We start from the raw sequence: 15237 nt of genomic DNA, 5'->3' as shown, positions 1-15237 counted from the left end.
GCTACCCATGCTTCCAGTTGTATCTTGGGTGAAAAAGGGACAGAATATTTTTAAATCAGACATTTTCCTATCAAAACAGTTTTCTGAGCTTTTACTTGCTCAATTGACTAAAAAACAAAATGGAACCAAAGCAGAAATACTAGCAGTACTTAGCCATATGTAATTACTGGAAGGTTTAGCTGATGTTTCAGCAATGATCCCTGTGTGAGCACAGGGCTGGCCCTCAGCTTCATTTACAATTTTGTTTTACCACCCTTGGCAGCATCACAGCCAAGAGGACAACCCTGCCTATCCAACTGGTTAAAAATTCAGCTGAAAACATGCAGGATACTCTTCCTGCATTCAACCATCCTCCCTTTCCTGATATCAGTTAGCTGGGTCTACATCTTATTTGTTCCACATAGATTATTTGAGAAAGATGCATTGAGCAGCTATTCAAAAGAAAGATTTTTTTGGTTGAGAATACTACGGTGACCAAACAGCTTTAAAAAATTTAAATATATGGCTTTTGCCATATATGTTGAAATCTAAATAGTTGAACTTAATGTAGCATTGGTTTCTAGCTGCCCTCAAAAGTCTTTCATAGAACTGATTGAGTTACACTTTGTCAGTTCCAATCAACCAGCAGGATTTTTCTTGCATCTTTGAAACAAAATGAATCAATAATATGCAGGTTTGCAGAGAAAGAGTGACATCTGAGATTCTCCAAATTTTACAGCCCCAGCAGGGCTGCCATCCAACCCAAACCAGCAAAACACGTCACCATCATCCCAACATCATATCTACAATGAGGCTGAACAGCATGGAAATTCAGAATAGCCAACACTAATCAGGGTTGTAAAAATAAACACACAAAGGAAAAACTTGGTTTTCTTCTACAATCATTTTCCTTCCCAGTCCTGACACTCCACACCAAGGCAATGTAGATGCTGACCCTTTCACAAAGGTTTGCTGTCAATCTCACTTGCTTTCTGCAGTGATATTCCATTTATCACTACACAAAAATCCCATGTCCCTGGAGAAAAGGCACCTGAGCTCCAGTCCTGCTCTCTCAGCCTGGGAGCACCAAGTGCCACAAATGCTGTGCCATGGAAAGGCAGGTGCCACATCACTGAGAGCTGTGAATGCAGAGGACAAACTGCAGACTCAGAGGGAGCTGTGTGGGGAAAAGCAGCAACACAAGGGCAGCAGAGGAGTTAAAAAATCAAGCCAACCCCCTTCAGATTCAGGGAGTGGCTCTAAATTTGGAGAAAATATTTGGATTTGTTCTTAGCACATCAGTCAGCTCTCCCCAGCGCAGATTGGGGAATATGACACAAACCCCAACATCAATGTTCATAGAGGACTTCTGGGGCCAAACATGTTGGTGCTCCAACCCTGGTAACCTCAAAACAGGGCAAATTCAGCTCTGTAATCCCAGAACTGCCTCCCACAGCTTCCAAAGACCACAGTGCAAGAGATGCTGATGCTGCCTGTGCCCCTGCTCCAGTTCCCTGTTCCTCATGCAGGGCAGCTCCCACTGCCTCCTCCCTCCCTCCCTCGCAGGGTTTTCCCTCTCTGCAAGCTCCTTCCTGTCTCCCCAGGCTTCTCCTATCGGCCTGGCCATCAGAGGAGGCCGGACACGGCTCTGCTGAATGGGAGGAAGGCTCTGTAATTAACGGGATCCTTGGCTGTTTACACAAACACTCAGGATACACAGACAGCTGAAAGGTCAGCCCCAGCCAAGGAGGGCAAACTCAGCGGAACACGAGGTGATTATTACAGAGAGCCTTTTAACTAATGAGGTGCTGCTCCTTTGGAAAATTAGTCGAGTTTTTCCTTGGATGCTATTGATATTCTGAATTAAAAAAAAAAAAAAACAAAAAACCAAAAAACCCCCAAAAAACACCAAAACCAAACCAAAACAACAACAACAACCCCCCCCAATAAAACCCAAAACAAACAAACAAACAAAACAAAACCCCAAAACTTTAAGTCTATCTAAGAAAGCAACCGACAAGCAACAGAGCACAGCTGGTTCTGAACAGGACTCAGCTTGGATAGATGAGGACAAGTTAGAGGATTATTTGCACACTTGGAGTGAATCTCTCTCAGTTATTGTTTTGCTGTTATCTCCAAACACTTACTAAATTTCTTGTTATTCACAGGTTCATTTGATGAAAAATGTTATGCTTAGGGCTACTGTGAAAATAAGCTTATAATCTTTCTTTAAAGGTAGGTGAAATAGAAAATGGTTGGAAAGTTATACATAGACAAACAAGATCAGAAGTGCACCTGGTTTGGTTTTTTATCAAATTACCATAAGGCTTATCTCAAAATAGCCCAAAGATTCATGACAGTATCTCAAAAAGCATTGTCTCAGAGTATTTACAGAACCAGAAATTTAACAGAGATTTGTTCTGTACAAAATAACAAATTAGAGTTTAATTGCCATTAACTAGAATCTGGAAAAACCATCTGTTCTTATTTATACATCAACCACAGCAAGCCACATTCATGTCATCCATCTTCAGAACACTGAAGCATATACTCCAGCTTTAAGGAGATATTTAAGCACCTCTCAAGACTAAAGGCTATAAGCACATACAAAAACTTGCTTCAAGTCAGGCCCCCATCAAATGATTGCAGACATTTATGACTCAAAGAGCTGCAATGACATTAATAGCTCACAGCCTGCACTTGTGTCTACAGCAGAGTCCAGGCATGACCAGCCTTCAGCTCAGAGCGTTGCTGAAATTCTCTGAGTCAGTTTCAACAGAAAAGCAGCATTGAAAACCACATTAAAAACAAAAAAAAAATGCATTAATTGCAATACAGTTCAAAATTAATAATGGGACAATTTAAGCACCTTGAAGCTCTCGTGCTGTGTTTCTGTTAAGCAGCCAAATTCACCAGTGGAATAGCTCAGAGAAAAGAAATCATTAAGCTTATTCAGCTGAGTGTTATGTAATGTTTTGAAAATATTATTTTATAAGGAAAGGCATCAGAAAACCTGTGTATCATACAGAGACACAAAGTAGAACAATCTTGCCTACCTACCCACTTAATATGTTATAATTAGAGATGAGGAGGCAGTGTGAACATCTAAGCTAGGTTTGATGGAGGATATCAGAGCTCATGATCCAGCTCTGGGTAGAGAGACAACTGGGATTTAGAGGCTTGAAACTGCCAAAGGAAAAATGTTTAGTTGCTGACTTCCCTCAAATCAGGTGTTCTGCTGTCCCTTTGCAGGTGGCATTTTAAAGAGAGCACTTTGCAAAGTCAAGCTATACCTAAGCATTGCTAACATTTATAGGTTTTATTCTTCTCTTCAATGGAGCCACCTGCAAGTATAAGGACAGAGGTGGCAATGCCACCCCTCCTACCCCATTTTCTCCTGACATAAACCAGAAAACAACCTTCCTGTTGGAGACCCCTCCCTGCTGCTTTGTCTGATGCAGGTGGGACATGCAGAAGGAAGATTCCTGCCTCTGACAGATGCTCCTGGGCTTTGCAGCCCTGACACTGTGCCATGACAGATTTTAAATTTTGATAATCCCTTTTTAGCCCTTTCAGACTAAGGCCATAACATGCCACAGCTCAAACAAAACCAGGCCCTGTCGGCCCATGTTCATACAAATAGCCCAAACCAAGATGATTTATTTACAACAGTTAATACAATTGGTAGTAACGACTTTATAGGCAACCTCTAAGTGCAGGCAAGATGAAAAATTTACTAAATTGGAGTATAAAAATTCATAAGAAAATGTACAGAATCAATATTTCATGGGACTTGCTTTACCTTGCCTTACACAAATCTACTCCAGAGCTCACATTAAAATTTAAACCAGCTTCGTGCGACAAGTTCAAATGCTGGGGCTGTTTCATATTAGTTTAACTTCGCAGGGAATTTTTTTTTGTTTTGTTTGTTTCATAAATTGGAAAAAAGCACTTAGGGAGCTGCACAGTTTGAGTGCTTGTGTGCTGCTTTTTCTATTTTCCCCCTTTTAAGAATAAACTAATTGCTGTCATAAATAGGGAGGACAATGCTCAGAGAAAAGAGACTCTGAAAATACCTTTGTATTCTCTTTACTGCAGCATAGGAGATGAAATCCCTTTGCATTCCCTTTAATTCAATGCACAGAGCCACTGTTTAGGAACAATACCCGCAGAACACTCCTAAGAGCCCCTAATGTGGGAACAAAGCACACAAAACCACAAGGCAGCTTTGGTAACAGCCCTGCTGTAGGAACAGAGAGCTGTGGGCATGGCTGCAAGGCACAGCTCCCATTGCCCCAGGAGCCTCAGCCACTCTGCAAAAACCACAGCACTCAGCTGGAACCTGGGGCTGCTGGGTTACTGCAGGGGGAGTGTCCCTTCTGGCTTCACCAAGTTAATTTATTCACACTCACTTCACCAGAAGGACCGAGGCCTTGGAAGAGTGGAAGATCTTTCACTGCAATAGGTCCAGAGCCCAACAGCACCATCGTGGTGGAACCTGTGCAGCCCAGGTTCCATTGCAGGGGTTACTCACCCCACCTGACCCTGTCTGCCTGATTTTGCAGCTTTGTGCACCTCTCACCTTGGCATAACCCAGCTTGTCCCAAAGAATGAGCTTTCCTTCTCTTTGAGGGTACCAGAAAGGATTGATTAAAAATCACCTCCTTGATGTTTGCATACGGTTCTCAAATAATAGAAAGGATGGAGCCCAAATATAAGTGGGGGGGGAAATCACCTCCAAGTATGTTGTTTGTACCTGTGAACTCATATATATTCTGTTGTGGTTCATGCAAATAATAAAAAAAAATAAAGAAAGAAATTAAAAAGTCACAGATGTTTTTAAAGGACACAAAATACATTTGGAAAAATATACTTGTGCTACTGCACTCCGAAATTCCACAAGAATATTTTCATCAGTTTGAAAATGTGGGGCCAGATTTTCAGTTTAACTGTGCAACTGCATGTGAAAATGAGGATAGTTACATCATCAACTAATTGGAAGAAATGGAAATATTTGCAAAATTTAGGAGAAAAAGTAAGTTTAAAAACTTTTTCAAACATGTGACCTTTAAAGGGCAATCTCAACTTTTTTCTTGTTGACATTATCCTCCTGGACCAAAAAAAAGATACTGTAGTCTACCAGTTATATTACTTTAAAATTACAGTGTTATTAAAAACAATTCTTTCACTGGCACAAACAACTGTCCTAAGAAAATTTAATGTTCACTTCCTCAAGTTAACAGCAGACTTCAGCATGTTAGCAAAAACTAGTGATCATTTATTACTTATTATATTGTAATTCATTAAGGTTGTAAGAAATATTTAGATACTTAATTGGCATTTAACAAGATAACGGTAGAGAGTAAATGAGACATTAAATCCTTTTCTAAAATGCCCATTAGGTTTGGGTTGGAAATTAATTGATCTAATTCACTTGTGGTAAACCACTGTGGTCTGTGCCAGTTTAGAACTTGGAGATATTAATGACCCACAAACCCAGAGCTGCTGGATGTCCTCACACAGAGATTATACTCTGGCCACCTGTATTTATGATGCCAGGGGAAGCATTTATGTGAAATGGCTGCTGCTCCCCCCCGGGCTCTCCATCACAGCCAGGATTCTCCTGGGCACCATCCCCACTGTCAGAAGGGCTCTCTGAAGGCTGCAGAGCTGCACCTGCCAGCCCAATTTACAGCTTCCACTTCTGTTTACACCTGATCTCCTCCTGTAGCCCCAAAAGAAACTTGGAAACTTAAGGGATTTCTACTCTGAGAAGCTCCCATTTGACCTTCGTTCATCCTTGAATTTTTCTGAATGCATTTTTTCATATAAAAACAAAATCATATTTTCAGAGTCCATTTCCTCTTCAGGAAACCTTTCTTTTCTTAAATGAGTATATACAGCAGGTGAGAAAACCTGCAAGAGCCTTTACAACTTGCTGTTAACTTCTGCTTCTCCCCAGTCTGAAGCAATGTGATAAATGCCCAGGAGAGCCCTAACTCTTCTCCTGAAGCCTCCATTAGTATTTCACATCTGTACATGGAGACACTCATATCAATCACAACACTGCGTGGGAGCCGTGTTCCTTGTTAATAAAGTGCCTTGAGGTCCATCAGCTTCTGCCTAATAGGTATTAAATAATTTTTACATTCTCAGCAACTGTTTCTAGGCAATTTATTGCTCATTTTTAGGAATAAAACAATCTCAGTATTTATCTGCTATTAAATATCTATTTTGATCCTCAGAAAATGTCAGGCACACTTTGATTAATTCCCAAGAAACAGGGGAAGCACAGGGGGCTCTAATGCTGTCATAACACCACAAGCAACATAAGACTTACACAAAATTTACATTTGGTTTCCAAAAACTATTTCCAAACTGAGGCCAGTGCCTACCATGAGAGAAAATCCCAAATCTTTGCCTTAGCCTATATCTTTATAAGACCTAAAATTAATGTTTAAAAGACATATGATTATCTCCTTATGACCAGAACGTAAGTTTGGTTCTTTTGTTCTTTTTTTTCACAGCTCTAGAAAAACTGGCAAGCCTTGGGAATAAAGCTAAATTCACTGAGACAGTCAATTACTTCCAGTGGTGGAGTTATTACAGACATCAAGTCATACCTACAATGCACAATTTTGCTAAGAACCCATACACAGAAATACAGGGACACAGAGCTTCCAGTGAACATCACCGTGCCAGGGATGCAATCACAACAGCAGAACCCATTCTGGGTCAGATGTGGCCCTCTGGGGATCTTATTGCAGTTGGAGATGCTGGAATAGGAGGCCAGGAAGGACAAGATTTTGCTGGCTCTGCTGGAGGAAGTTTGCCAGTACATTTACCAGCAGACCAGCACTGACAAAACCTCTGAGAGCTGACAAGGCCACCCGTACACATTCCTGTCAAGGACTATTTACAATTTATGAAGGTCAGCTCTTCCTCTGGTGTAAATAACTCTTGCTCCAGTGACAGCAGCAGAGAGCCACCAGTACACACCAGTGGAGGAACTGGCTCCTTCCATTCCACTGCTGACACCACACAAGCACAGCAACTCAAACACAAGGAAATTCAAACACAGGCGACTGCTCTCCCTTTACTGTCAGGGCAATTGTCGGTCTCTCATGTTCTTTATTTTCCTTCAGGGAAACATTAAGAAGCTACTGTTGAATTTTTAAGGTGGCTCATTAGTATCTGGTGGCACCAGAGCAGCACCAAGGGCCAGCTGTGATGGATTTCTCCAGCATGGAGAAAAGCAGGAGATGTGCTGGTGCTGCCCCACCTCAAGTCCTGGGTGCAGTTTTGGGCACCACAGTGAGAAAAAGGTATAAATTTACTAAAGAGTGCCCAAAGGAGGAGCACTGAGATGTGAAGGGTCCAGAGGGGAAGCCATCTAAGAAATAGCTGAGGCCAGACCTCAACAGGGTTTGCTTTGACCTCTGGTCTCTGTGACCAGGGTCAGGACCCAAGAGAATGGCACAGGTGCTGTGCCATGGGAGGGTTTGGTTGGATGAGAGGAAAAGATTCTTTGCCCAAACGGTGCTGGTCACAGCCCCAAGGTGGCCAGAGCTCCCAGGAGGGCTTGGATGATGCCCTCAGGGACAGGGTGGGATTTTTGGTGTTGTCCTGTGGAGAGACAGGACATGGACTGGATGATCCTTGTGAGTCCCTTCCAGCTCAGCATATTTTAGGTTTCTATGCTTGGGACCTTCCAACATATTCCCTGAAAAACATTTCACAGCCTGTAACTTCCATGGAGCACTGCACAGTGGCTGTTTCCATAGAAAATACATCCTAAAATCCTGTACCACACCAAAGAAAACCAGGGAGAGCCAACAGCATCACCTGCACCCCCTCCCCCAGCTCCAGAGTTATCATTTCTGAAGAAGACTTGCATTTAGCTGAGTCTTGCAGGTTTTTCCACCTGCCAAGTCCTGTGTGAGGCCCTCTTTTTAAATGCCATGCCCTTTGCCTCCCAGGCCATTTGAGGGTTAATCTTGCCATCTCAAGATCTCTCCAAGATGCCAGTCAAGCTCATCATCAATTTGACACAGATGTCTTTTGGGGAATCTGGGTTGTTTTTTCTAGGGGCATTGTCCATTTGACAGACAGGAGGCTGTGCTGCAGCAGCCCCATCAGAACCCTTAGCTATGTCTGCTGCTGAAATCTCTGAATTAAACATTTAGAGCTGCAATTAAGTCTTAAAAAAAAAAAAAGAAAAAAAAAAGAAAAAGGCAGCAAACATGTTTACAGAACTTCATAGCTAATTTATAAACTTTTCTATTCAAGCTCCCATTTTGCTTAACTACTTTAATTTGTAGAAGAAACACATCTCTGATTGTGCAGGGTGGTGGATCAGAATTTGCCCAGGGACAGGTAGTGAAAAATGCAAAAGGCTGAGCTGACATCACTAAGGTAATTTTTGACATGTATCTAGTTTTAAACAGCTGCTTAGAAAATTAGGGACATGTATTTTTTAAAAGTTTGTCACTGTGTGTGTCTGTCATGAGTGTGCTCTTTCAAAAGTGTTTATCCCTTCTTGCAACTAGAAACTCAGATTGAAAAGAAATGTTCAGAGGGCATGAAGATGTATTTCCTACTTCACATAGATATGATGATAAAATCATATCCCTCTCCACACTCATGTTTTAATTTCTTTCTCATGCTGGATACATAGAATATACTTTGCTCAGGTGGCAAATAAATCCTCACTACACACCTATGCCCATGGCTGGATTTTCAGAGATGCCAAAAATAAACATCCACAATTGTTTTACAAATGCTCCCTCTCTGCTGGAGTCAATGCAGTTCAGGGCTGAGCAGCACTCAGTGTGAGTTCTGCTGAGAATAATGGCTTCAGTTCACTGTGGTTCATGGAAATTCTGTTTACTTTCATCTGAGCTTGCAGCCCTCGAATTTCTGAGTCTGAGAGAACTTCAGTCAAAAATCAGCCATCAAGTCCTGTCGAGCCCATGCTCAGGCTGTGGGTTCCAACATAGGTTGGCATAAATTTTTAGTGCAGGTTTTCCACCAAAACCTAGAGCAATGTTTAACTTAGTGTGCACAAAAAGAGCTCAAGAATGATCCAAGCTTTGAGTGTTCAGAACAGAAGCCTCTGTGTTTGCTGGCACACACTCACACACTTTCAAAACAACGTTCTGCAATAAAGACTGCGATTCCAAGAAGCATCAGTGGGATTATGAGAGATCTTGGGATGCATGGGAATATGAACTGTAATATAAGGAACAGACTTGCAACAGGAGCAAGCTAAAAGGAACAGAAACCCCTCAGCCACCCACCAAAAATAAAAAATAAAGCACATTGCTGTACTTTTTCTTATTGCCTTTAAACTACACAGCATCACCTGAGTCACCTTGGCTCTCCAAAGTTTCTGCAGGTGAACAAGTCCCTTGTTTGCAGTTTTTGGCAACTGCAAATTTCAGTCAGGATCAAACAGCTCAGCCCCACCTGGAGGCTCGACTGGGGAACCAGCAACAGCAACCAGGAATCACAGAGAAAATTAAAAGCCTCACTTTCCTTTGTCAGGCAGAGACAAAGAGATATTTCCACATACTTTTACATTTATCCATATTTCAGAAAGTTGCCCCTGGTGTTCAGCCATTTCACACATCACTGTTCCCTCCCTCCTGTTTAAATTTCTTTTTCAGGACCTTGTGGATTCAGAGTCTCTCCTGGCAACTCAGCGAGCTTGGTCTGACAAGAAAACTGAAGTATTTTCCCAGCAGCTCTTATCAGGAAACAATGTGTCAAACAAGATGAAACCAGCTCTCTGTTCTTGGAAGATTTACTACAATTCCCCCAATGCTCACGGAGGCAATGTTAACACTAAGCAGCCACAGCCCAGCAGTGTAAATCTGGGCTGCTCTCCCAAGGAACAGCTCCTAGAAGAGCCTGGGCAGGCTTTTCCACCCTGCACTCTGATAAACATCCCCACAGGGCATATGTGGTGTTCTCAAATGTGTTTGGGGAAACGGGACGCTGATGCCATAGGATTTTAGCTTTTATGCTTTTCATATATTTGTAACCCTGCAATTCCTTAGTGTATAACTTTAAACTCCACAGTGAGAGCTGCTGCTTTCCTATTTTGGTTGGGCACAATTCCTCTCTAGCCTGGGAATCAAGGACACCTCACTGCCTCAAGAAATGTAAACAAAAGTGAATTGTGAGGGAGGCAAACTTGGGGTAAACTACTTCATTACCTGAAGCTGTAATTGGAAGATTAACCCATGATATGCAAATGGACCAAACTTATAAAAGTGTGAAAATCCATGGTCCCCTTTGGGTGTAGCCCCTGGGGAGCTTCCTCTGCCCAAAATGTACCTGAAAGCCCTTCAATAATAATAACTGCTTTTTATTCTCCTAATTTTGTCTGGCCTCTGTTTTTAGGTATCAACACAAATGGATTTTCCCTGGGGCATCCCTGCCTTGCCTCTCCCTTGCCCTGCTCCAAGGCAGCAGCACCAGGGGTAGTTTGGATCCTCCTACATGGAGCAGAGGCCAACAGGAGAGTTTGGGATATTCCTGCAGGGAACAGCCAAGAGGAGATGGATAAAGGGGTGGCCACTCCATAAGTGATGGATAAAGGGGTGGCCACTCCATAAGTGATGGATAAAGGGGTGGCCACTCCCTAAGTGACTGCAGAAGCAGGGGGAGGATGGGGACAGAGTTATTTTTCTGGGATCCTGGAGCATCACCAGCACAAAGGGAGGTAAATGGAAAAAATATGCAGATGCTCACCTGGCACCAAGTCTGTTACACTATTTATGACCAGTGTTCTTCCTGCCTGGAAGCAAGGATGTGAGTGATTATTGACTCCTTTAAAAATAGATGTCTGTTGCTAAATAAATAAAATAAATGCAAGTGTGTTCTGTTCTATGAGATGTCCCCAGATTTGGGTTTGCTTTTTTTAATCCCATTTTCAACAGTAAAGCACAGGGGAAAACAAAAATTAAGGGGTTAAATGAAGGCTGGTAAACAAAGCAGAAACACCTAATCTTGTATGCATCTTGGTTCTGAACCTTTCTTCTGAGATTTATTTTTTATGTTTGAACACTGGGGTCTTTCCAAGTCCAAGATCCCTTGTTTACACCAGCCAGAAGAATGTTAAATTATGACCACCCTCATTATGCCATTTGATAGGGCCCAAAATACAGAATTGGGATAGTTTAGGATCCTGAGTCCCCAGGGAAAATTAACTAATGCTATAAATTAAGAACACTCTTCATGCCAGTAACTTCAACTTCCAAAGCAAGCAGAAAAACACAGCCCCAAAATATCTTGCTAAGTGCTTGTCTGTACTAGACTGTGGGGCTGCAGGAATTATGGGTTGATAACACTGGAATTTATGAGGGACTGGATGGTTTCTGGATTTGTTAGGAAAGCAGCAAACACAGGCGCATTACACTCATCTGGCTGGGGCTCCAGGCCAGAGCACGAGGCAGAACATAAAACCCACCAAACAAATATTCACAGTTCCCAAGGTAAAAATGACCTGTTGCCATATTTGTATGTGCTGTCAGTGTTCTTGTGGCACCTAGACAGGGTAAAAGATCAAATCTTTGAGAATATGGCCTGGATTGTTGAGCTTATGAAAGCGAGATCAGAATTGGGCCCACAATGCTGCTTGCAGAATTCTTGTTCCATTCCCACTAAAACTATCACCTTCCCTTATGCTGTCAGCCTTCTTCCAAACATATCTGACAGCTTCTTCCATGGTTTATAAAATGACACCTGCTGAAACTTAAGCTATGCATGCAGATAATAGAGCCATGGAGAGCATTCATGTTTTCCATGTTGTCAGAGTAATTTGTTTTGCTGTTTGGGATAGGTTCTACTAAGCATAAATATTTATGTCTGTGTGGATGTCAAATACTTTAATTAGGAAGTACACCTAGAACTGGGCTGGATTTAATTGAATCTTTGAGCCAGCTAGACATTTTCAAGGCTTCAGCTGTTTGTCATATAAATATATTGGATTAGACCTCTTCTGGGATAAGTTTTTCTTAAGAAAAAGATTACTTGTCATTATCTGGAGTATTCTACAAAATGCAATGGCTGCTAACACTGCAGGGAGAGCAACCTTCAGCTAAAAGAAGCCACGAGATGCATGGAGGAGAAGGAACAAATGAGAAATATGAGTAGTGAGATTGCCCAAGTCTCCCTCCTTACATGCCTCACTCCTGAGCCAAGCTGTGCTGCCCAGGCTCAATGCAGCCCTGCAGGACCCAGCTGGGTCAAGAAGCCACTTCAGTTACTGGAAACCTCACAAGAGCTCATTTTATTGACAAAGAGCTAAATTAGTGCAGAGGTGCTGCACTGCAGAGCCTTCCAGTACTAAAATAAAGTTAATCTGGGTATTACTGCCAATGGCTCCCAATTTAGTTTGCTTGGGTACAGCTGGAAGCAAGTGCAAAGAGCAAACTGAACACCAGTAGCACCCAGCTTCTGCAGTTCTGTGGTTTTTATTGCTAAATTCCCAGCAAAGAACTTAATCCTCTTCTCCTCATCACCTCCCCTCTGCTTCCCTTGTACCCACCTCCTTAAATCAACCTTTCATCCCATGCCCTTCTTTACAACACTTCTCAAAATTGAAGCTATAAGTCTTTCACCCACAGACCTCACAAACCCCGGGCCCTACCTCTTCCTGCTCCACACAAGCCAGACATGAGGAGCTGAGGATTCTTTAGGCACCCACACAGGGTTTCCAAAAGAGCAGCTGGAGGCAGGGGATTCTCCTTCACACAGGAACAAACTGCAGCCCCAGAACTGCCCACAGAGAAGTCCTTACCTTGGGTCAGTTGTGAAAGCAGAGACTCCAGATGCCAAGAGCTGCTGCTGTGTCACTGCCAGGGCATGGAAGGGAAAGGCACACAGGCATCTCCACTTTTTGGAAAGGCTTTTAAATCCAGAAGACACCTAAGAGGCAAGGAGGAAGCACCCAGCTCCTGCTCTGAAGGAGTCAGGGAGGAGATGTGAGATCAGCAGCAGGTGAGGGCACTCAGCCCCATCAGCAGCCCAGGCTGTGCTGGGCCCAGCTGGGTTACACAGGTGCAGATATCACAGACCAGGGTCTGGCAACGAGAATTCCAGACAAACTGGCTGTGCTATCATGCCTCAGTGATAGTGGGTTTTTCAGTTGCACAGATTTTAAGATAAAATTCATTATGACCCTCTAGCCTGGTTCCTTGGTGGGAGCACTGGGTACTGCTCAGCTGTGGTTTCAAAACACAAAAAGCTGTCACAGGAGAAGCCTCAGAGGAGCTTAATTCAATTTAGCCACCTTAGCTACACATTTTTATGTGTTTGTGGGCAATTCTGTCCCACCCCTTTGCCTCAGTTTCTCAGTCTTCCCCCAGGAGATATTGGGTAAATTCACCACTTCCAGCAAAATGTGGATGCGATGTTATTCTGGTACTTGAGACTGAAGAACATCCACTCAAATCACATCACTGATCTGACAAACTTGTTGATCTTTAAGGTCTTTTCCAACCTTAACAATTCTATGATCTTACTCCATTAAAAAAAAAAAAAAAAGACAAAGAAAAGTCCCTACAAAGCCCTACATTGTGAACCCTGTATACAATAAAACAACAGTAACTCTCAAAATGGCTGACCATCTCTGCAGATGACAAATTTTAGGATTTAACAGTGTCAGATATCAAAAATAAGATTCCTCTTCTGAAGTCCAGCCCTGCAAGGCTGGGAGCACACAGCTCTGCTGGGGATTTCGCAAGGGCCAAGAAGTTAGACAATTACTTCATTTTGAGATGGTTTTGTGTTTGGGACACATAATCTCTGAAAATTACATAAAACTGTATTAAACACGCTTCACACACTGCACTGAATATCCATCAAATGATAACAGCTGTCATCAGGCTGCCCTGGTCTGAGTTTGAACCTCAAAGCTCTCAGTGAAACAGTGTTTATCAAAGATATATCTACAGAATACTCCAGACACAGAAAGCTATCAGTGTGTAATCATGGTCTGTAAAACAGCTGATGACTTCAGTATGCTTTTGCTACTCCTTAAATAATCTGCAAACCCTCTCAGGAACGTTCAAATCCATCCTTTGGAAAATAAAGTAAGATACAGTATTAATAAAAAGTTTGAGGGCCATGCTCAGCTCAGTTTGTGCTTCTATTGACCGTCACACACTCAAAAAACATTAGAGGAGCTTGGTCCTCCAGAGACAGCGAGAGAAAGCCTGGGCAATTATGTAAAGGCACCATGCTCCTGTTTTATTTAGCAGAGAGAGGGCTTTTTTTTTTTTTATCCTTACAGCCCTTTTGTGCTCCCAGATGTTTTAATTACTGAGGAAAGGGAGCGGATGATTCTGGCCATATGTCTCCATTCCGCACAGATAAATTTTGTCGCCAGCCAGCGCGGATCCGCGGAGCTGCCGCCGATCCCGCTGACACCAACGCTGTCGGGCCCGATAAGCATCTTCAATCCTTCAGTGAGCATGCTAATTCCAGGAACACTGAGACTGATACCCCATGAAAATATTCAATCTAGAAACAATTAGGCTCATATTGCTGCAAAATGGTACCTCTAGGAATTTGGGTGCTCGCTTGATTGGAGCCTGGAGCAGAAGCTCCGAGAGGCCAATGGGAACAAGCGAGGAGGGGAGAGCAGGTGAAATGGGCTCTTCAGAGCAACAATTGCTCTGGGAAGTCTCTGTGGGTCACATTTGCCTTTCTCTGGCCTGTTCACAGAGTCTTGGGGAGCAACAGCTTAATAAATAAAGGGATTTAGTTACGACTGCTTTATGACTTTTGTTGATGAATGCACGCAACATCAATTGTTTTTATTGCAGGGTGTTTTGAAACAAACAATGGTCAGGCTCTGGTGGTGTTAGACAGCATGAAAACACAGTTGCAAACCTTCCCTTTGCAGCTTTCAGCCTAAATAAACAGTCTAATATATCCCCCAGAAAAGAATACACAACCACAGTGGCTGCGGGTGGTTGCAAACAAGTTGTGAAAGTTGTTAAGCAGAAGGGAGTAATTTAAGAAGAAAGGATTCAGCTAAATGAACTGACAAGGAAGAGGCAGGCAGGACAGGGCAGCCAGTGGCAATGCCAGGCTGTGAGTATTCCTCATTTTTCCTTCATGGACAGAGCACCAAGCCCTCTCAAATCTTGCTCTTCATCCAAGGGTGGATGGGCCTTATGGAAGGCATTGGAGGACAGCAAGTGAGGGTGCTTTTTTGTCACAGGAGAAATTTTTTCAACAGCT

The 15237-nt window shown here is 42.8% G+C and overlaps 1 long non-coding RNA gene across 1 annotated transcript in view; it reads right to left on the bottom strand.

The window, feature by feature from the left end:
- The window catches only part of LOC139599544 (uncharacterized), an 81864-nt gene that overhangs the window by 44660 nt on the left and 21967 nt on the right, over positions 1–15237 (bottom strand). The gene's annotated exons all lie outside the window — the stretch shown is intronic.

Source organism: Agelaius tricolor, unplaced genomic scaffold (genome assembly GCF_023055355.1).
Source record: "Agelaius tricolor isolate 1412-34295 unplaced genomic scaffold, bAgeTri1.0.p SCAF_23, whole genome shotgun sequence".
Lineage (NCBI taxonomy): Eukaryota > Metazoa > Chordata > Aves > Passeriformes > Icteridae > Agelaius > Agelaius tricolor.
This window is presented reverse-complemented; position numbering and strand designations above follow the sequence as displayed.